The 17176-nt window shown below is 45.9% G+C and overlaps 1 protein-coding gene across 2 annotated transcripts in view; it reads right to left on the reverse strand.

Moving 5' to 3' along the window:
* NEDD4L (NEDD4 like E3 ubiquitin protein ligase) overlaps window positions 1–17176 on the reverse strand; it is a 323150-nt gene that overhangs the window by 235291 nt on the left and 70683 nt on the right. The window contains exon 1 of one of the 2 annotated variants that reach the window (XM_066353220.1): window positions 9076–9094. The exons of the other annotated variant lie outside the window; for it this stretch is intronic. The gene's annotated coding sequence lies outside the window, so the exon portion shown is untranslated. Of the gene's footprint in view, window positions 1–9075; window positions 9095–17176 lie in introns of those variants that run through there. 2 annotated transcript variants of the gene reach the window in all.

Consider the following 17176-nt stretch of genomic DNA (forward strand, 5'->3'; position numbering starts at 1 on the left):
TCAGATGACTAGATGGGAATCCAAAAAGACTTCATCACAATGGGTGATGGGCCAAAGCTCACAGGATGCAGTTTCGTAGGGGATGTGCCCTTAGCTGCAAGAGTCCCTGAGGAAGGGCAGGATGGGAGGAACAAAAAGGGAAAGCATCGAAAGGAGGGGAGGGAGACCTACGGGGCTGGATTTTATCTCCAGCTCAACATGACTCAGCATGATGACACTGTAAACCACTTGCACTATTCAAAGTCCAGGGTGGGGCATGTCATCATACTATGCCCTGGGCCAGCATTAGGTTCAAACCCCGATGGCAAGACTTAGGAGGGAGGTGGTTGTTTTACTTTGTGTTTTAAGCCAATAGGATGGAATCCAAACAATAGAACACTAAGTAACCATAAGAAAAAATGAGGATGTTCCCTATGTACAGGCTTGACAATCTAAGATACACGGTCACATTGAAAAGGCCAGATGGAGAACATTTGGTATAGGATAGGCCATCCTTTGTATACAAAGGACTCGGAAGGAGATGTGTGTGTGTGCAAACACACACACAAATATTTGTTAGCATGTGGGACAAAAGGAACTGGTATTACTGGCTGACTGAGGACAGAAACGAGTGGGCCAGGGTCAGTGGTGTGTGAGACAGACAGACAGACACACTCAGATGTCTCACTATGCAGCCTTCTTTTGGCTTTTAATTTAAAACCATTTTTTGTATTAACTCAAAACATTTGTTTTTAAGTAACAGGATAGTTAATAAACAAACAGACATTACATAAAGACTTCAGCATGCCTGACCTGGTTTGTGTTTTTTGTTTTTTGTGTTTTATTTTTAAAGACCAGATTGTTTCTGCAGGAAGGGAGGCAGGATGACCCAAGCCAAGTCATTTGATGGTGTGAGGCCACAGAGGGCCACCTCAGCCCAGGAGCGAAAGCCCCAGGGAGGAAGACAGGCCTGACCCAGGGGAAGGCTCTTCCAGTATCACCCTAGTCAAACACAAAGCAGGTGGCCTCCTGAGGCGGAGAGCTGGCCGGCCACAACCGGAGCGAGAACAGGGGCCTGCCAATAGCACCAGGGACAGGAAAACGAACCAGATGGCCCCTGATGTCCCTTCCCAGCTCCGAGGTGTTGTGATTTCAGGAGACCTGCACACGAGGAGCCAAGAACTCAGTCTCAGATGATTTCTACAAGATCACACACTTTCTCTATGTATATTATATATGTAAATTCACTATGACAAAACCCAGGAATAATAATTGCGATCCCTGTCAACCTCATTGTGGAACAGAAGAGTCTTCATAAGTCAGAATGCGTCCTTATCTACAGCCAGTTCCAAAACATCACGCGTGAAATAACCAATAGAAACGAGTCAAGAGCACTTGTACACTTGTCAATAACATTTTCAGGGGGCAGGTCTGTTTGTTGTTATTCTTATTCCACATCTCATTCTCAGAAAGGATTTATGCCTGGCTGACTGGCTCCATGTGAGACGTTTAAAATTCCTATTACGAAGAAGAGCAATACTGTCTCTACAATGGGCTGTTCGTCAGAATCATTCTAAGAAATAACACAGGGGAAAATTATACAAGAAAGTACGAGTGGTCACTGGTTCAAGGGGTGGCTGAAGTCAGCCTGAGTGCTACACAAAAGCTAACTGAAACAACACAGAACAGCAAAGTCACCTGGGAACCAGAGCATCAGGCCAAACACCCCTGAGGAAAAAGCTGCACCCAGACGAAGTTGTCTCATCAGAATCCTCAAGAAGCCCCAGCACCCAGTGCCACAGACCCCAGAGAGATGCCAACATCGGCCACCGGACAGCAGATCGTGGGGGGTGACAAGGATAACGAGACTTGTACAACCAACCATTCATGACCAGAGGTCCTCAGAGCACCGTCTGACTTGGAACCTCTTCCTAATTCCTCCCTCCCCATCCCCTACCCCGTTCCCATCATCTCTGGCTGAGAGCCAGCCTGTGATCCTGTCTAACTGAGCTCCCAGGTGGCAGGAGAGATCATGTTCATGGTCACTGGCTCCACACTGGAAAGGAGACCAGTCTTCTCGGTGTATTATCTCGGTCAGAATCACTGCTACTGCAACTTCACTTCCTTACAATGTGCAGATGTGCGTGCTCAGATTTAACATTTCAGCTGAGCCTCAGTATCCAGCAACGCCGTTCTGTCACAAAGCCGCAACTCACCCGCCAACTCGTTAACGAGACAGGGTCGGAAAAACTCCATTCCTAACTTATTGGAATGTGTTTCGACTCATGAAATTTTTTAAAAACTGAAATAGAAATTGGTTAAATTATTTTTTTCCCGTTTCTTCATAGAAATGCATACAACTAAAGGATTTTATCTCAGTACTAATTTAAGATTTCTTTTTTTAATTTAAAACTATCAAAGTCAAGTTTTCTAGCTTTTCTTCAAACTACAAAATAATCACAAATACTATGTGGGTGTGCGCTGTTTCAAAAGATATTTATAACTAAGTACCAGAAGTAAAACCACAAATGTTGTATTACCTCCAACAGAATGCTTTTGGAGGAAAAAGAAATTTAAAAAAAATACCATCACCACAACCACAGGAGAATGTTAAGGTATTCTTTATTAGGATAGCTGCAGGCGGTCAGATAGCATTAGTGGGCCAGTTCCCTGAAAGTCCATCTGAAATACATTTTAAAATATTTACTCCTTTCACAGCAAGATTATTTTTTAATTGTCCTAATATGGATTTCACATAATACAGGAAGGGAGAAATCCCATCAAGAAGTAAAACCCTACAAAACAGCTTCTGTTTTTCTGCCTCCGCACGCACACAACCTTCCCAGGTCCGGACGCCGTCTGAAACATCGGACGCCCTCATAAATACTGGATGAAGAACTGGGTGTTGTGACTAATATTTGGGCTTATGTGATCCTGCCCTGACCGCAGCTTCCCAGTTCCAGGTGGGGGTTAGGACGCAGCGGGTGTTAGGAGCTGTGACTGTCACCTCTCTCTGCACCTGGAGGTTACAGCACACAGTTGTCCTCATAGTTCCCTCTTTCTAAAACAGAGTTTGATCTGAGACCAGCAGAAGGTTCTATGTGGTCTAGTAAACATACAGGCAGTCCCGCTTTGCATGTTCAGTTACCATGGAATCATGCAAAGCAAGGGCTGCCTGTGTACAGCGTTCATTTTCAGGAACTTTTTTGGGGGGGATTTACAACCTTTTTTAAGGCCCACAATCACATGTCCCTTGAGCGGCGTCCCCCCTCCACCCTCTTACACAGCTTCCTCTTTGCTCTTTAATCCCACAGATTTCAAAATCCAGTCAATTAAATTACTATTAACACTTGACCCTACATGTCCCATACTACTTAAAATACTAGACACCTTTGTATACAAACACACTACAGAACGTCTTGTCACCAGTCCACAGCCCGGGTTTCACGACCATCCCATAAATTACCATGCTGTGGTCATCTCTGTATTTTCGCACTGGTTCTGCACACTCATATTTAGTAACCATTATTTGAGCACTGACTATGCACTGGAAATTTAAGTGCTGAATCACCACAACTCATCCCTCATCTCTGGAAGCAAACCATGATGCAGGAAACATGCAATTCCACGGAATACAAGTTCAGGGGCCTCAGCCTCTTCCCCTGGTGTCTCCCCCAGGCAGAAGCCGTTGTCTCTTTCCCCTGACCCCCACCCCCCGTTCCGGGGTCTGCACATTCAGGCATAACTCTCTGAATCATTTCAGGAGAGCACGGGGGGAATGCACATTTGGCATTCCTCAAATGATCCTTAAAAAGAAGGACTTCAGAACATCCAGGTTGTTAGTCGCCAGAAAGATGACACTCGGGAAAGTTATGAAATCCTCTGTAGAAGTTTTTTACGAAAGAGATTAGATTCCAATTTCTTGGTCTGGTTGAAGTGGGGCCTGAACTCCCTAACAGAGTCAGAGTGTCAAGTTCTTTCATAGGCAGAGGTGGAGGGGATTTACACTAACCTGGGGCAGGGGAGGGAGTGAAGCAATATCACAGCGGACAGGGTCACTGGGACCCTCACCCCCCACTGAACCAAAGCGCCCAGTCCGGAAAACAGTGCCCTGGCCACCATACAATGACAGCCAGCAAGTGTGGCCAGCTGGCTCACACCGGGGCCACTTACCTGAAGGGGTGCCCTGTACCCTTCTCAGAAAAAGAGCTGTCACGCCCTCCTCCCCTACCCCTCACTAAATATTCAAAGCCATCTAGCAATCTAAGGTCTAAAATGTATTTTGTCAGCCCAAATAATTGGTGCTTTCAATTTTCTCCCTTTAAGCACTAGAAACAGGTTTCACAGCAGTACTTAGACTATATAAACACATACACACAGGTCCGTGCCACAAGCCAGCAGGGTAAATAGCAGGTAAATGGATGTTCTGATTCCAGTGCTAAGAGAACAACCCTTCACAAAGAACACTGCTATTCGGCTAGTCACATTAAAATCTTCACCAAATTCTTTCTAATAGCCAAATAATGAAACACTATAAAACCTAAAAAAAAACCCACCAAACTCACATCTCTTTCAAAAAAATAACAATTTTGCTCAATATTTCATACTCAGAAAAAGCCCTACTCAGATGGGCACTGCAGAGAAATAAATCCCTCTCCCGTAAAACTTCCTTTCTCACTGTACAATCTCAGAGAGCCTCTCCCAGGTGCCATTTTCTCCTTCAAGAAAACAAATCCACAGCTTCTGTGGTAATCAGACATTTTCCCCATTCATTTTATTTATTTATTTATTTTTCACCTAAAGCAACACCCTCCACTTAAGAAAACCCATCAGGTCCACGTAGACTTGCCCCCAAATTCAAGTTCACAACCCTGAGGTTGAATTTAATCCCTCCAGGAAGAAGGTCATCTATGTCAGAGGTGTTAACTAGCTCACGAATCCTGAGGTAATGTAAAATGACTGTGGAAGAAATTGGCAAGGTTTTTAAACAACCCAGGAAAGTAAAACCTCCTCCCCACACCAAGGACCGTCTTCTTACCGAGTGGCATTAATTCCTGAACTGTGACGTCCCCCGCACTGAACTTAGCAAAGGGGAGGCAGAGCCGCATGCTCCAAGGCGGTTCTGAAGAGCAAGCGGAAGCCCTGTCTGCCACCAGGGGTAAGTTTCCACTGGCAGGTGATGGGGGAAAGGTGAGCAACGTTACCTGGACTCCCAGGATAGTACAGCTCAGGTGTGCTCTCAGCGTACTTCACATCTCAGGTGCCTAAGGAACTTGCCACCTGGACCCCATCGCTCAGGTTCTGAGGGCCCGCGGGCACCTCTTCCTGCAGCCTGATGAGTTAGAGCCAGGAGACTCCACCCATGGTCACATCAGTTGTCAGCGTCCCTCCACCTTCAGTAAATGTTTAGAGGTACACCCTGTGCTCGAGTAACCCTTTTAAGAGTTCGCCTTTTCCCTGAGCAGATGCTTCCTCTTCCGCCACTTTCTGTTTCTGCGATCCTGCAGCTGGCTGTAAGGTCTCTCAGAAAGAATCTGCATGGCTCCACTTAATCCAGACAAATATATCTGGCTCCTTGGATGGGCAAGGCCATGAATAGAGTGTCATTTAGTCAAGGGACATTTAAATTCTCAACAAATTCTTAGAGCAACAAAATGAAATCTTTTATTTTTTCATGAGTTTACATTCAATATTATTTGTATGAGTTTCAGGTGTACAGCATAGTGCTTAGACAATGGTACACTTTGCAAAGCGTTCCCCTGACATTTCCAGCACCCACCTGGCCCCATACGTAGTTATTACATATTGTTGACTCTATTCCCTGTGCTGTACTTTCCACCCGTGACTGTTCTGTAACTGCCAATTTGTACTTCTTATTCTGTCACCTCTTTCACCCTGTCTCCCAATGGCCACCTCCCCTCTGGCAACCATCAAATAATTAAATCGTAAAACACCAAAGATAGGAATTCACCTTTCTTCTAAGAAAGATCCAAAAAGCCACTGCACATTTGTCTGTTCCTACAAAAAGCATAAAACTAAGTTGGTGTTATGGGCTAAACTGTATGCCACCCCCTCCCCCAAGCACAGGTTGAAGCCCTAACCCCTGTACCTCAGAAGTTGGTTCAGCATATTTGGAGAAAAGGTCAAGGGGGTGATTAAGTTAAAATGAGGCTGTGAGGGTGGGCCCCAATCCAATCTGATTGGTGTCTTGATAATCAATAAACATCTGAAATTAAGGGGCTTCTTAAACAAGAGATAAAATTATAAGAAAAAATAATGGGAGGTGAGCTTTGCAGTTTTCAAGCTCCATTTCTGCCGTACAGGAGATGCCGAATTAAATTCTCACTTCAAGAGTCTTCATTATCTGGGCTTCAATGTTGCTTAAATGTCTGGCATTAAAATGGTAAGCGGAAACATCTTTTCCTGAACACAGAGACTTGGTTAAGCCAGTAATAAGACATATATCAAAGGGGGCTGTTTCTACAAAATGGAGTACAAGGTATAACTCCCAAAACATCTTTAATATAACTGGAGTTTTAAATTCTGCCACCACTCAGAAAGCATCTTGGGTTTGCAACATGTGTGAGCCCACGAGCCAGGCTACACAACATGTCAGACAGAAGAATCCATCAACATCGGCTCCCTAACACTCCAGTGGGAAGACGGGAGATATTCCTTCTGAAAACCAAACAAAATTACAGACATTAAATTCGAATCAGAATTTAAAAGCAGGTGGTTTAAATTCAATTAGACATTTTGTAGAGGGCAAAGATAAAAGGGCTTCCTTCTTGCATTATGTTGATCTGAAATTTGCCATGACCATAATAACCTCACTGTCGCCTTCAGAAAATAGGGCGGTACTGTTTCCACAGCCCTGGTGAGTTTTGTCAGACAGCAGCCTGGAACACAGGCACTGAGCTAGGTTTGCTACCCACAGGCATGGGTTCTAAGATTATTTCGTGTGTTTGTTTGTTTGTTTGTTTTTGCAATTTAGAGGTTGGAGACAGGTGAGGGAAATTTTTCCAATATTCACAATTGCTACATTCAACCTAAATCGGTGGTTTCCAACCACCGGCAGAGCGACAGTTGGAAACCACTGATGTAAATGTTATGATCGTATACACAAACACACACATAAATGTATACACCAGCGGTTCTCAACCTGTGGGTCGCGACCCGGCGGGGTCGAACGACCAAAACACAGGGGTCGCCTAAAGCCATTGGAAAATCATATTTATTATACAATACATTTTTAAATAAAATATGTATTTGCGATGGCTTTAGGCGACCCCTGTGTTTTGGTCGTTCGACCCCGCCGGGGTCGCGACCCACAGGTTGAGAACCGCTGGTACACACTAACAGTGGTCACTCGACACATATTTATAACACTAACCTAGATGGAGAGCTAGAACACCTCCATACAGGTTACAATTACTTGTACACACAATCAGGCACCCATGGAGTAATCTAGCACTTCAAGGGGAAAGAATAAAGACCGGAGCTCAATGCTCTTGCGTAAAGAGGCAACATCTGGCCTCCTTTCCATCCCACTCCTGAGACATTAGAGAAAGTTTATTTTTATCCTGTAACTCAAGATGACTTATTCCAAACCACTGCAGCAAGCCCTACTGGCTTCTCTGTGATGCTACCGTGCAAGGGCTCATATTTTCTCTAATCTAAATAAGTTATGTTTTTCTCTCGCAGAGCCTCATGATGAAGAGACAACAAAAGGTGCGTCTATCTATCATCTATCAAAAGGTGCTTTTAAAACACTGTCATGTCCCCATCCCCTGTAACAACCCTGGCCCCCAGCAATCTGCTGACGGCCCCTCCTCATACTAATGATTACTAACCAAAGCATCACACCCACTGTCTCCCCAAACCAGCCTATCAGGAACATTTCGTTGCCCTCCTCCTACTCAGGAGGAAACTGAGGCCCAAAGGAGAGAAACAACAAGCCTAAGGACAGCTCATGATAGTGGTGGTGGGTGGGGAGACAGTTGGCCTCAAACCTTCGTCTTTCTGCCTCCAAAACCCATGCTCGTTGCCCGGGGATGTTCCCGTCACAATTATGCATCGCCAATTTGACAGTCACGGGTAGCGTGATGGAATCCTCAGCACTTCCTCTAAGGCAGGGGTCGGGAACCTATGGCTCGCGAGCCAGATGTGGCTCTTTTGATGGCTGCCTCTGGCTCACGGACAAACCTTTAATAAAAAAAATAATGTTAAAAATATAAAACCTTCTCATGTATTACAATCCATTCATTTCCTACCGCTCATGTTCATGGTTGCGGGTGGCTGGAGCCAATCACAGCTGTCCTCTGGGACACCACCAAATTTTTATTGGATAATGAGTAACGTACACATGTCGTTGTATGGCTCTCACGGAATTACATTTTAAAATCTGTGGTGTTCATGGCTCTTTCAGGCAAAAAGATTCCCGACCCCTGCTCTACGGCCTCCCTTAATCTCAGAAAATCAGTGTAATACTCAGAGCAGAGGCAACTCTACCTGCTCTACCTCCAGGAGAGATGTGCAGGGGCTGAGAGGGCTGCACAAAGCGTTCATTCATGGGTAGAGCTCTGCTGCAAAGAAGGAAATGGATGGATTACACAAGGAAGGCATTCCTCTGAGAAACACACTTAAAATACACCACCGAGAATGGAAAGGAATCCCTTGCTCAGGAATCGGACAAAAGGATCTATTGATCGCTATACAAAGAAACCAATCTCATTGGAATTTTTACAGAACAAAGCACCAATCTACATTTTTGGAATATGACTAGTGAACATGCTGTCTGTTCCCTTGTGCAGAAAAAGGGCAAACAGTGGGCTTTTGTTACCTTGGAATTATGATTTTAATCAAGTACAAAAATTCACTGGCTGAAACTTGAGACATTCCTTGATCTTTGCAACCGAATCTCCGTGTTACGCATTCACCATTCACTTGCCCAAACTTCACCTGCACGGCCACTGCTGGACCGCACGCTCAGTCCTTCACTACACAGAAGCCTTCTGAGACCAAGTATAGGTACCTAATTACTCCATCCACCTTCTGGATGCTCCGCCCCTAGTCCATGCCACCGACATCTCTCACCTGGATGACCTGGGCAGCTGCTGTGTCCTGGCCTCTGCTCTTGGCCTCTTTCAGTCCAGTCAAGACTGAAGCAGGGTGATGGAACCAAAATAAAAACCTGGCATCAACACCCTCTGGGAAACTCAGCTCCAGAGGCCCTGACGGTCTACAAAGCCCCAACCGCGACCGGTGTACCCCAACCTCAGCCCTCTCTCCATTCCTCCACGCCACACTCGACTCTTGGGCGTGATGGTGGTTGGGGGATTCTGCAGTTGTTTCAGGAGCTTACCCTTCTGGAGGTTAGCAAGAAGCAGATGTGTGGACACAGCCGCTATGGCTCTGGGCTCCTTAGACAAAGCTGTCTCGACTCAGCCAGCTCTACAGAGCCCCACCAGAACGTAGAGTGACTTCATCTATCAACAAGTAATGTATTCAGGAGACTTCCCTGACCCTTAATCTGTTTCTAACCACCACCACCACCACATTAGAGGTCTTTCACTTTCTACTGTTTTTATTTGATTTTGTAAAAACAAATATACATTAAATATAAATAATATGACCCATATATAAACCACACAATATACATTTCTATCAACAGGATAACCTCAGAACCCAGCCTGCACCTCTGAATTTCAATCAGGGTGGAATTTTCATGGGAGTCGCTCTGCTTTTTAAGAAACACCAAATGGTGTTCAATCACACTTAAAATAATTATGCTTTTGCCAGATCACATAGCATAAGATCCTTGAATTCAATGTAATCATACAACAGCAAATATCAAACATTTCAGAAAAGTATAGAGGAGAAATTCTTTAATTTTTTTAAATCCCATCATTTCTTGATTCCCCCCTCCCCTCTATAAATTAAGAAACTCAGGCTATGGTTCCACTCCAGTGGCCAAACCTGTCACCCAGCGCACATGGCAGTGGCTGGACTACTTGGGGAATTGCATCTTCTGTTTAGGGTTGGCCATTTTGAGGGAGTCAATGAAACATAAATATGAGTCCAAAGGAAAATACTAGAATGGTGCTAGATCTGCAACCATCTTTCCTCACAACCCCATCATATCAGTGCCTTACTTCTTTGGCTTTTCTGGGTCATTCTGGAATCCTTCAGCTTTCCATCAACCTTAAACCTGAAAAGTTGACTTAAGCCCCTCTTGTTCATTAATCGATAAGCCATTCCCTTAAGGTCTGAAAACACACTAACAGTCTCCTAGTCTCCCATTCACCAACGCCCACTGTCATCACAGCCAGGAGCTCCCGGTTCCCACCACACCCTCTCCCGCAGACAGACACAGCCCGGAGACACCCCGCAGCCCCCAACTCATCCTCACTTTGGGGAGAGAGGGAGCTTGGTAAATAAACAAGTGTTTGGGCCAGCAGACTGTTTGCTTGTTAAAACCATCTTATCAGCAGCTTTGTCAGGAATAGGTTAGCTTGACCCTGTGGCAGAATCCTGACTAGGAGAAAATTCTGAGCTAAGCTAAATGAAATAAATTACGGTCGCCCGAGAATTAGAGAAAGACACAATTGTTAGTCTGTTAACAGCACGGGTCAGCTAACAAAAGACTGCTCACAGGCCTTCTGTGTCTGTTGGAATTTTGGATTAATTTCCAGGTGGCTATTTCCAAAGATTACTTCAGCCAGGCACTGTAAAACTCCAGCAGCCTCTGCTTCTTGTTACCTGGGGGCTTCCCAAAAGCTGCCCAGGAGCGACAACTCTTCTTGGGGACTCAGCACCTATCCCTGGGCTGCCTGGCTTGCCTTCCTCACCCCTCTGCTAATGCAAATCCTTTCAGATGACTCACACCCCCACCACCACCTGATGTATAAACGCTTGCAAACTCCAAAATGATGGACATGCTATCTTTCCTCCCTAGCCATGTTGCTGGTGGTTTAGACTCCATGCCCCCAAGACCTGTCTGTCTGTCTCTCTCTCTCTCTTTTGCTAGCAATGGCCTAACAAACCCTTTCTTTTAAAAACACTTTTAATCATGAAAGTTAAAATGTTCTGTTTAACAATACAAGGTAAGGTTCTTATCTGAAACCCCACTTTCTCTGCTCACATAGCACAATCATCCCCAAAGTACTTTCTTTGCCAACTGATTAAACACAGGAAACTGCTTCCCAAAGCCAAGAGTGTTAGTAAGTCCACCATAAAAACGTGAAACAACCTCAGTGGGTGAGCTGTTTGCTTCACCGTTTACTCACTTTCCTTCCAAGGCACAAAAAGTGTCAAACTGAGTTTATATGAATCCTCTCCCTTTGATTGGCTCCCCAGAGATGCCTAAGTGACCACTAGGATGACAGTCCAGCCACCAGTATTTAATCACAGGAGGGGACAAGCGGTTAGGACCCTGGCCAGTCACACTAGGGATGTACATCAATGAGCAAAATGAAAATCGTGAGTCTCCTTCAGGACATTTGGTCAACAGCTGTCTGAATAACGTGGGATCTCCCTCCCTGACAGGCTTCTGTCCTACTTGGTCTGGCTTCTCTCTCATTAACTGACACCCAAAGGCAAACAAAACAAGTCCACACATCAAGAGGCGAAGGACATTTAAGTCCCACGCCCCAGGAATATCAATGAGGAAAACTTTGTAAATGTGCTAATTCCACAAGAAAAGCCAAGAGCCAATGGGGAATTTACTAGAAAGAGGTTGGCTGCAGCCAAGTATGCCAAAGGTTAGTGTTTGCAGAATGCCTGAGACCACAGCTTGGAATTTCACAGTCGGCACTGACATAGCTTCTGGAAGAGAGGAGAGTGATTTTTATCTCTCACACCAAGGACAGGAGGCCTCCACCTCAGTGTTAACTGACAGACAGAAGGGCAGACAAGGAAGGCACCAGGCTCCGCAAAGCACCACTGCCCCTGCCTCTCAAAAGACGCACAACATTTTCTACACGCTGCAGTTCAGAAAGAAGCACAGTCCTGGAATAAGAACGAATGTCATCAAACTACATCATGAGGTTAAACGCACTTGGCTGGGGAAACCTGTCCCGTTTCCTCGTCCCTTTCCTCCTAGTTCCGGAAGTCTCAACACCCAGTTCTGCCCTCATTCACACAGTCACTCATTTAACTGCATTCAATCCACATATCTTTGGAGGGCTTTCCCTGCACAGGAGTCAGAGCCAGGGCGAGTGGGCCTTTAAGGGGATGCAAATACAATAAAATGTAAAGCCCCAGATTTGAGAAGGCAAAGGGCACAGTCTCATCAAAGCAACCCTCGTTCCAAAAGCAAGATTCTGAAATTTCGCTTAGGAGATGGAATTGGAATTGCTTTGGTTGATGTGGGTGACACATGACAATGAAGTTAAGAACATGAAGCTTGATTCTCTACCCCTCACTACCTCATCCCCAAAACCGGGATACAATTAATTCCTATCTTCTAGACTAGTTAGGATTACATGAGCTCATACTCGTCAAGTGCTCGGAACATGGAAGAACATAGAGTGAGCACCTAGCACATGAGCTTTTAATCGTCATCATCAAATGCACATAAGACTGTGTAGTATGCTTGAAAGGGAAATGATACCATTGCTGCATATCAATTTTAGTGTTTTGTTTTGTTTTGTGACAGAAACAGAGAGACAGAGAGAGGTACAGATAGGAATAGGCAGGAAGGGAGAGAGATGAGAAGCATCAATTCTTCATTGCAGCTCCTTAGTTTCCTTAGCTGTTCACTGATCATATGCCTTGATGGAGGTGACCACAGCGAGTGACCCCTTGCTCAAGCCAGTGACCCTGCGCTCAAGCCAGCAACCTCGGGGTATAGAACCTGGGTCCTCTGCATCCCAGTCCAATGCTCTATCCACTGCGCCACCACCTGGTCAGACTATAGTGTATTAAGAAAAAAACCTACTTGCTGTTTAGGAGTTGAACTTCTCATTTAAATACTATATATACACTTTTCTTCTTTGTAGTACACACATGCACACTCACACACTCATTAATGCTAACAGTACATGGCCTACAGCAAAAAGATATGAGTTCAAGTCCTGACCGAGCCACTTAACCTGGCACATCAGCTGTGAGCAAGCTTCTTTATAGTCCTCTGAGCCCCGACCTCATCAACAGCAGAGAAGTGACATCTTCCTCCCAAGGGCACAATTCCAGGAGGGGCTCCAGCAGAACCTGGAGCTGTGCCCAGAGCTGTGCAAACACAAGAAGAGTGAAAACAATGGGATAGGAACTGTAAGACCTTATTCTCCTAATCACCCCTTTCCTTGAAGCTTCAAAATGTTAACTGAACAGGCACATTCAAGCAAATAAAACCTAAGAATTCCACTGGGGTCAAAAGCAGAGGATCTCCCAAAAAAAGTCAGAAAAGACAGCCAGCTCTCAGCTGTTGATAATGTTCTGTCACAGACACACAAGAGGAGGAAGCCACATGACACCACTAAGAACTGACGTCCGCAGGGCAAAACAGCCCCTCCATCTGTATGTGGAAGGCACACGATGGTTTTTAAAGCCAGTATCAACCCCCTAAATAGGAGTAACTAACTTTCACTCCTTGAGTTTGATGGCTTCCTAGTTGATTTGTTTGATCTCTTAATGTAGGAAGGCTCACAGCCCTCTAGCTATCACATCTGTTAAAAATCACATTTCACAGACTGCCTTTGAACTTTGACTTTTTCACAAAAGTTTTTGTTTTTGAGTTCAAATCATAAATAATCTTTTTAAAAAATTTTATTTATTGACTTTTAGAGAGAGAAGAAGAAAGAAAAAGAGGAAGAAAGGGAGAAAGAGAAAGAAAAAGAAAGAAAGAAGGGAAGAAATGTCGATTTGTTGTTCCACTTATTTATGTACTTGATGGTTGATTCTTGTGGGTGCCCCAATGGGTATCAATCCCACAACCTTGGTATATATCAAGATGACACTAACCAACTGCGATACCCAGCCAGGACAAATAACAGATACTCACATTACCTTCAAGAAACAAATCCAATCAAATTAAAATAACAGTAATAATGTTGGCTGCTTGGTTCAAAGTCCTGACAGCTCCTAGTCTTCTAAGCTCAGAACAGCCCTTGGGACCAGCTTGAGCACCTGCTGTCTGCAAGCACCATGCACTTATTAATTCTTTAAATTTCATGACAACTTTAAGTCATATTATTTTGCCGTCTTACGGGTAAGGAAACTGGGGAACAAGATAGATTAATTAACTTGCTAAAAGCATCCTGGAACAGGGTAACCTTCCCACTGCTGACCTTCCGGTACAGGATTCAACAATAGAGACCCCAAATCATTCAAGTACTCTCTGTTATGCTGACACCCAACAGGAAAAGGGTCACCAAAGTCACATCTGCAAAATAACCGTTTAACAACACCACCCCTTGGATCCATCATTCTGTGCGGCTGCCTCACATTTAATTCACTGGAAGGAAGATCCATGGGTCCTCCTCTCCAATTCCCTTGCCGGTGGATGGCAAAAGAAAGAACAAAAACGTTTTAAAAGGTAAGATAATGCCAGCCAGAATGAGGCTACAAGGCTTTGGAATGCCTAGCAGGGGGGAACAAAACTGAGAGACCCGGTCAGTCCGCCATGGCTCTGGGGTTTGCATCTCGACAGGTTAGCCTGGTGCTTCCTGACTGGTTTACTTAGGCTCCATTCCCTGCTCCAGAAGCGAGGAGAGGAAGCCAGGACGGGGCCCAGAGCCAAGGCAGGGCTTGCTGGCAGAGCTTTGAAAGGAAGGCGGCCCGTTTCAGAACAGAAAGTAGATGCTTCCCCCCACCTTCCCAGATCCCATTTACACAAGAACCTCTCAGGCGATAATCACATTTGTTGAGAAACTGGCTCCAATTCTAAGTTGCTCTTCCCACAGCTTCCCAAGTACATATCCACACCAGAGCCCAAGAAGCCCATGCATGTAAAACAGCCGGAACAAAGGTCCACAGAACAGGACCGGTGAAAAATGTCAGGTAAGCTGGGTTCTGCTCACAACCGACCAAAGCACGGAAGCCAACAGTGCACAGAATGAATCCTGAAGTCCTGGGGTTCTAAGATCCCTATCTGGGTCTGTCAGTGCCAAACCTTTCAAGCGTGACATTAACGCACACATACGCAGTTTTAGTGAAATTGTTGGTTGATTCCCCTCTCCCACCAGCAGCAAGAGTTTTAAAATTATAACACTTAATTCCTCCAAGTCAGCGGGGCCAGAAAGCACGTAGACACTAAGATGGGCGTTCTATTTTAGTGGAAGAGCTTCCAGAACAGAGGGGAAGAAGATGGCCAAGCAAAATGATGAGCTAAGATGAACTCACTATTTGTTTCCATTCTGTGATCTGATCCCAGGACAGGATGCAAAAGGCTGTCCTCGGATTTCAGACATGCACACATACTGAGGTCAAAGAGAGACGACTTAGTGACCCGTTCTGAGTCACCCATTCTGTTTTGCTCCTACTGTGGACAACCGAGAAGCGATGAGACCTAAGAAGAGGGGAGAGCCGAGGCTGGTCACAGACACCTCGGGGGGGACTTTGTGTGTCACCAAGTACAAGCCACTGGCCAGACAAGGTTCCCGGGCATTCTCTTTCAGCAGTAGGGCCTGACCCAACGACCTGAGTACATGGTCAAGAGAATGATAAAGCACGAGGCTGTTTTCTTTTAAAATCTCACATGTATAATCTAGATTTTTTTTTTTAATACATAAACAAATGCTAGAAAACCTAACCCCCCTGCCAAGCTCCTTCTGGTAATAAGAGAAATCTTGTACATGTGTGACCGGCGCTCCGTAGCTCGGAACCAGCCTCGCCGCGTTAGATGTGCGCAGCAGGGCAGTCCCCGCAGGTGGGAGACCATTAACCGGGTCCAGGGAGACCACGCTCTGTCACCCGAAGGCCAGCCCCAGCCGGGAAAATCAGCGCCTCCCTGCCTCCGCGTCCGGAGAGGTGGCACTGTGCGCGCCGGGCACTTCACTGGGCTGTGCCGCCATGGCACAGGGAGCGGGGAAGGTTTCTCATTCCCTGAGCCCGACATTACTAATGGTGACAGCGGGTTCTGTGTAGCCACGCCTGCCTGGGAAACTAGCAAGGCCAGGCCAGGTCCCCTGCACCAACCCCGGGGCCAGTGCTGACCACAGAGAACGAAGTGAAGGGTGTCCAGGGGGAGGGGCAGACAGAACAGGGAGGGGTTAGGTTGCGTTTTGTTGTTTATATCATGGAACCTACCATTTTTGGACTCAAAACTTCAAGTTGCCTAAACCCTTGTCAGTGTTATTGACTCTGAGGTGGCTGGATAGATCAATTCCCTCCACCCCCTGCACTCCCCACATCAGACCATTCCAGAGACGGGGTTCTTTCACCCATTCAGTCTCTAGGGTAAGAAGAATTTTACAGCCAACCACAACCAGGCATGTCAAAATGAATCAATGAATCGATGGAAAAGGTGGCATCCTATCCCACATCTTCGTGCAGTCAAATAATAGTATTTAATAGAACAGGGCCGACCGGAGGACTTTCTACGACATGGGGAGGGGACGGTGTACTCTGCACTGCCCTCGAGGGCGGCCACCAGCCGCTGGAGCTGCTGAGCCCTTGAAATCTGGTGATGCAGCTGAGGACGTGAATGTTAACTTTTGTTTCGTTTTCTTTCTATTTTTAATGTTTACTTTCTTGATTTTAGAGAGAGGAAAAGAGAAAGAGGGAGAGACAGGAACATCAAGCTGTTCCCATATATGCCCTGACCAGGGATCGAACCAGCAAACCTCTGTGCTTCGGGACGACGCTCTAACCAACCCGCTGTTTCGTTTCCTTGTGTGGCCAGTGCTTCCTGATCGGCGGGCACAGTTCTGCCCTCCAGGAAGTGGTGGCAATGCCAGGTTACATACAGTTTGTCACCAGAGGAAAGTACAGCAGCGTCTGTGGATGAGCCGAGAAAAAGTTCATGTGAACAGTGAGGGGCAGTCACCGGGCCTGAGCCACCCCGGAAGGCAAGGAGACAGATGTGCACAGGTAGGACGGGGCTACAGGGCAGGTGCCTCCCTAAGGCGCTGGGGCGGAGGCAAGCAAGACAGCAGAGCGAGTGTCCTCAGGGGGCTGACGTTCTTGGGGATGATGACAAACACCGGCAAGGAAACAAGCCAACCTCGGGCTGGGTGTGCGCCACACAGAAACCTAG

This window comes from Saccopteryx leptura, chromosome 11 (assembly GCF_036850995.1).
Source record: "Saccopteryx leptura isolate mSacLep1 chromosome 11, mSacLep1_pri_phased_curated, whole genome shotgun sequence".
Classification (NCBI taxonomy): Eukaryota; Metazoa; Chordata; class Mammalia; order Chiroptera; family Emballonuridae; genus Saccopteryx; species Saccopteryx leptura.